The sequence below is a fragment of the Lampetra planeri genome, chromosome 78, assembly GCF_965212315.1.
Source record: "Lampetra planeri chromosome 78, kcLamPlan1.2.h2, whole genome shotgun sequence".
Lineage (NCBI taxonomy): Eukaryota > Metazoa > Chordata > Hyperoartia > Petromyzontiformes > Petromyzontidae > Lampetra > Lampetra planeri.
In genome coordinates, this window is record NC_136183.1 from 2,379,681 (window position 1) to 2,385,755 (window position 6,075).

A 6,075-nucleotide genomic window follows, 5' to 3' on the forward strand; every position below is an offset into this window, starting at 1 on the left:
ACAACACAAGCAGCCATCCTCAGGTGAAGACCAGTTCTGTCGAGGCGACAGCGTCTAAATGAAACACCACCACGCTTGGAGCGTCTATTTAAGCTGGGTTGGAGGGGGGGGGAATGCGCCTTGACAAAAGAATCTGCATATCAAGAGGAATTTAGCATATTTATGGGAAATGCTGGAATGTGAATAGTGCTAATTTGTGAAATGCGTAGGTGGGCGGGGGGTTTTCAAAGTCATATTATGCCTATGCATTATGCAGGATTAGCAGCATCAAAGGGAGGGGGTAGGGGTAGCATTAATAAAGGGAAGGAATGTTAATAGTATGTAGCTGCAGTAACTAAACAACCACGTAAAAAGCTAAAGTATAAACTACATAGTATCATCAGTATGCTAAATATACTCTCAATAAGCTGAGCTACCAACCGTAAGCAATACATTACAATTATAGTGTATAATAATAAATAGTATTAAAGTGTAATGTTTAATACAATGTATAAAGTAGTATATAGTATCATAATTGTATAGTGAATATACAGCAGTGTGGTATACAGTTGGGTGGGTAGAATAATACATAGTGTAATATTACACTGTATTATTCTAAGACATAGGATAGTGTATAGTAATACAGTATACAATTTAATGTTGGGGTTGTCTATGGCAACATATAGTACGGGATAGACCCGTGTGATGTAAGGAAAAAGTTTAAAAAGTTTGGCTGGAAGCACATTATATTTTTTGCGACCTAGAATTGTAATGTATTGCTTACGGTTGGTAGCTCAGCTTATTGAGAGTATATTTAGCATACTGATGATACTATGTAGTTTATACTTTAGCTTTTTACGTGGTTGTTTAGTTACTGCAGCTACATACTATTAACATTCCTTCCCTTTATTAATGCTACCCCTACCCCCTCCCTTTGATGCTGCTAATCCTGCATAATGCATAGGCATAATATGACTTTGAAAACCCCCCGCCCACCTCCTACGCATTTCACAAATTAGCACTATTCGCATTCCTGCATTTCCCATAAATATGCAAAATTCCTCTTGATATGCAGATTATTTTGTCAAGGCACATTTCCCCCCCCCCCTTCCAACCCAGCTTAAATAGACGCTCCAAGCATGGTGGTGTTTCATTTAGACGCTGTCGCCTCCACAGAACTGGTCTTCACCTGAGGACGGCTGCTTGTGTTGTGGCCGAAACGTCGTGATAATTATTTTATTATGTTTTCTTTTTATTATTTTATTACTTCCCTTCTACGTGACTTTACCGAAAGAACCAAGAAGATAAATCCCTGCAGTCACGAAAGCTTTAAATCGAAATGTAAGTGAAAGCATAACTTATTTTTGGCCTCTGCTATGTTGATTGATCTTAAATTAATTACATGGTGAAGTGAGGAAGCATTAATAATGAGCAGATGAAGGTGGCCAGGCATGGTTCTGGACACACAACCACTTTTTTACCATGCCAGTGTGTGACAATGTCAAGTTTGTATTTGTAGTAATGTATATGAACCATTGAACGTGGAGGTTAAATCAAAACAATAGTTTATTTAAATTTTCCTCTGGGACTTTTTGTAAAAATGGAAACAGTCAGGAAAACACATTCCTGCGGAGGGAGCTGGTAGAAACGTTGGGTTGCTCGGTCAATGGCCAGGGTCAACGGCGGCGTGGTGTATTCCGCAAATATGCCCAACTGTGAGGGCGGGCACAAGCCGGTGTGAGTAGGTTAAACGTTCAGTTTTATAAGGGCACCACGGGGTGACCAGCCCCTCCTCACCCAGCCCCACCCTCCCCACCCAGCCCCTCCCCACCCAGCCCCTCCCTGCACGATGGACGCATTCATCCCCTGTGGGCTGGTGTAACCAGTTGGTTCCTACCAGTAATATCTCAGCACATATGCAGCTGAAGTTAGATCTGTTCATCCGAGCATTCAAGCAAATCTGAGCCTGGCTTCACACCTCAAAGTTTTGATTGAACATTCATTTATGCATTTCTGTATAATACAAATAGTATTATTTTCAACACACTTTGCTATTATAGCCGAATTTTTCTTAAATGTTCTTTTCACAGCTTGACAGCCAAAATTGTGTGCTTGGAGTTTTGGGTAAACATTCATTTTAAAGATACTAGGGCATCCAGGCATGTTTATAACCTTTGTCCCTCTCATTGTGTGCCTTAACAGCCCACGTGATGAATTGGGGAATTATTTTCACTATATAATGAATATATGATTAAGTATAGACGTGTAAGTCATGTGTGACTGTGTATATATGTGCATTTCTCTGTGCCTTGATACTGACATAGATGGTGTGGATATGTTTTTCTGACTGCAGCGGACACTTCCTCTGACGCTTTCTCTGCAGAATTGGTCTGATGGAGCAAAGGGACTCAGCGCAGCTCGGTATAAGAAGGAAACAATGCGACCAGTATGCAAACAGCACGGATCGTACTGGAAGTTTGACACAGCACCAGAGAACTCGCACAGGAGAGAAACCATTCAAGTGCAATGTGTGTGGGAATGAATTTTCAGGTTCATCACATCTTAAAAGACACCAGAGAACACACACAGGAGAGAAACCCTTCAAGTGCACTGTATGCGGGAAGGTGTTTACACGGTCATCAGATCTTAAAAAACACCAGAGAATGCACACAGGAGCTAAACCTTTCAAGTGTACTGTGTGTGGGAGTGCATTTGCTCAGTCATCAAATCTTAAAAAACACCACAGAACACACACAGAAGAGAAACCCTTCAAGTGCACTGTGTGTGAGAAGGCATTTGCACAGTCATCAAATTTTCACAGCCACCAGAGAACACACACAGGAGAAAAACCTTTCAAGTGCACTCTGTGAGGGAGCGCATTTGCACGGTCATCAATTCTTCACGACCACGAAAGAACACACACAGGAGAGAAACCCTTCAAGTGCAGTGTGTGTGAGAAGGCATTTGCACAATCATCAAATCTTCAGAGCCACCAGAGAACACACACGGGAGCTAAACCCTTCAAGTGCACTCTGTGCGGGAAGGCGTTTGCACTGTCATCACATCTTCAAAGACACCAGAGAATACACAGGCATCAGAAGATCCCCAAGGAGCGGAGTCTGAAATCAGCTTGTGAAAGTCCAAGTGCTGCAATGAGCCCATCCCTGCTGAAAAAAGAACAAGAATGTAATTCCAGCTTGGACGCAATGAAATGTATCAAGGTGAATTTTGAAGAGGCGAGGGTGCAATGTGAAGAAGTGATGAAGAGTGAAGAAGTGATGGTAAAATGTGAAGATGAAGATTCAACTGCAAAATTGGACCTTCACATAGATGGAGGCAACGTGAAGCAGGAGGAGAATTCTTCCTGTGAGGCAGAGCGAGGCAACTCCCAGCAGTTTGTGGAAGTGGAGGTATGGGTGGACTTCTTAGACAATTCAAAGTCAAATGGAGACCCAGTAGATGTGTAAGCTTGAGACAATGAAGCTCCAATAGATGCACCTTTGTCACAGGCCTTTAATTAAAATAACATGAAGTTGAACACTCAATTCCTAGGTTCAACCTGCAGAGTAAGAGCGGCCAGTATTTGCGGACCTGTGGGTTGGGTAGACCTCTAACCAGGAGTGAGAGCGAATAAGCTCCCAAGCATTCACTATGTTATTATAATATTTACATTTATGTGGTGCTTAATTGCCCATGATAGAGGTTTTTTTGGGTTAGATCGTGTTAATTTCAAAGTTTGGTGAAACCCGCCACTTCGCGATTTGTTCTCCAACACACCGGTGTGCTGTACTAGTGTAGTGTAATAACGCTGACTGTTGTCCAGCAACGGCAACTGCAGTGAACAAACAGTACACACACCAGTGAGCATACACATGGGTGTGTCGGCAGGGCAGAGGAACTGGGGCAAGGGTCACGGAAGACCCCATCTGAAAGCCCCTGGAACCTGCTAGTGGGTTCAAGAAGGATGGCGTGGCCTGGGCGGAGCCAGGCCGCGCTGGGTAGCATAAAAGCAGCTGAGAGTGGGAGCTCAGGGCTGTCGGTTTTGGGAGGGGGTTCGTCTCGTCATTGCTGTCATCTTCGCTGCCTTCATTAATGCCGTCTTTGCTAGATATTGCGCGGCTGTATAGTTGTTGGCTGTCTCAGTTAGCGCCATCGGTGTTACATGGTCAGGGTTGTATTTATGCTAGGTTAGACGACTAGGGAGTGCAATGGTGAACCTGTGAAGGTGTTGTAGAAACCTTGTCTCCCACTATGATGATACTACAACCGGTCTTAGGAGTGGGGTGAAGAAAGAACCCACCTGTCGTGTCATCAGAGGATGGGAATGGTGAAACATTCATCCCTCCGGCAGCCCCGGGACCCCGCTTACAAAGCCCATTGGCGGAGAGAGAGCAGCTGCGGATCGGCGGGAGAGCGGCGGCGATTTGGCGAGAGACGAGCCCGATCCTCTGGGGTCATGCGCCGAGCATGCGGCATGGCCAAGGAACACTGTGCTGAGGGGAGCGCGGGGGAGCGTGGAACGGCGCGGGAAGCGCGCCACAGCCAGCGGCGCGGAAAGGAGTCACGAGGGGACCCTGGCGGTGGTCCCCGTCGGTGCGGGAGAGTGGAGGAGCTTGGGCCGGTGACCGTATATGTGGTGGGCACCATTTTGCCCGTGGAGGGCTTGGCATGGCTGGCAGGTGCTATTTTGCGGAGAGCGCGGGATATCGCTGGAGGGGCGGCGGAGTCAATGGCGCTGCAAGGGGCAATTTTTGGCCTACCGTGCAACGCCCGCATGAAATTTCTCCAGCGGAAGCGAAGGAAGGCTAAAATGCCCTTCACCTTCTGGGAGGCTCTGTTGGTGCTGGGGCAGAAGGCGTACCCCCAGATGGTTGAGACGGCGCTCGACTCCTTGGCGGCGGAAAGGCTGCTGACGCGGGAGTCGGGGATTGTCCTACCCATCGCCGAACGCATGGGGTTCACATCCTTGAAAGTGGCCCAGGAATTCAGGGCCATGAGGCCTGTCAGTATTGGCCCAAAGTGGAGGCTTGGCTGTGGCAGGAGGAGGACATGGTGGCTGTGGTGTGCGGCCTGGGGACGTACGGGAGAAGGCCCGCGTGGGTGGGTTGGCAACCGGGGAAGCCCCCTCCACCCTGGGGTCCCACGGCCGAGTGTTTCAAGTGTGGTCAGCCAGGCCACATCGCTATAGCAGCAGGGTGCCGGCAGCGCCACTGACGCACTCCGACCTGCCGGCAACATCTTCCCAAGCTCCACCGGATCCGAGTCTCTGATGCTTTCCGTGACTGCCGTGTGCGAAGTGTCAGGGGCTGGATCCGATTAGATGCTACTGCGAAATTCAGGGAGGGGCCGTGCCCTTTAGGCCATTGTTTTTTTGTTCCCATTCCTCAGAATCTCAAGGAATGCAAGACCCTGCCAAAGCAGGGGTGACCAGTGTCAAGGACCGGCTTACGTGAGCTATGTTCTGCTAAAGGCGGACTCTCCCTTGTCAGGTGGGATGCGGGGGGGGGGGGGAGGGTTTTGGGTTGCATTATCGGTTCTCGGGGGGAGGGGGGGGCGTCGCAGTTGTGCGTTCCCTGATGGGGTTCTTGCACATGTCGCGGTTGCGCTGCATGTTGGCGGTTCGCGGCGGGGGGGTGGGCGCCGCGGGTTGTCCTTTTCGTTGGCGGTCCGCCTGGGCGCCGGGGTTGCGCTATGTGGTTATGGTTCGCGGGAGATGCTGCGGTTGCACTGTATGGTTGCGGGAAGTGTTACAACCAAGGCTTTTTTTTTTTTCGTGTTGGTGGTGTTCCTCGGGGTTGGGGTTTCTCTGCCTGACCACCGGTTGCAGTTGCTGGATGTCAGCCGACTTGTCCAGCAACGGCAACTGTGGTGGACAAACAGTACACACGCCAGTGTGCATATACACAGGTGTGTCGGCAGGGTGTAGGAACTGGGGCAAGGATCATGTAAGACCCTATCTGGAAGCCCTGGAACCTGAAGACAGGCACGGAGCCAGGCCATGCTGGGTACCATAAAAGCAGCTGAGAGCGGGAGCTCAGGGCTGCCGGTTCTGGAGTGGGCTCGTATCGTCGTCGCTGTCATCTTCGCCACCTTTGT

At 48.7% G+C, this 6,075-nt stretch overlaps 1 pseudogene across 1 annotated transcript in view; it reads left to right on the forward strand.

Moving 5' to 3' along the window:
• Positions 1-5,466, forward strand: part of LOC144738223 (uncharacterized) — a 39,422-nt pseudogene extending 33,956 nt beyond the window's left edge. The window contains exon 3 of the transcript XR_013589184.1: positions 2,361-5,466. The product of XR_013589184.1 is annotated as an uncharacterized LOC144738223 (transcript). The remainder of the gene's footprint in view (positions 1-2,360) is intronic.
• Positions 5,467-6,075: the final 609 nt, after the last annotated feature.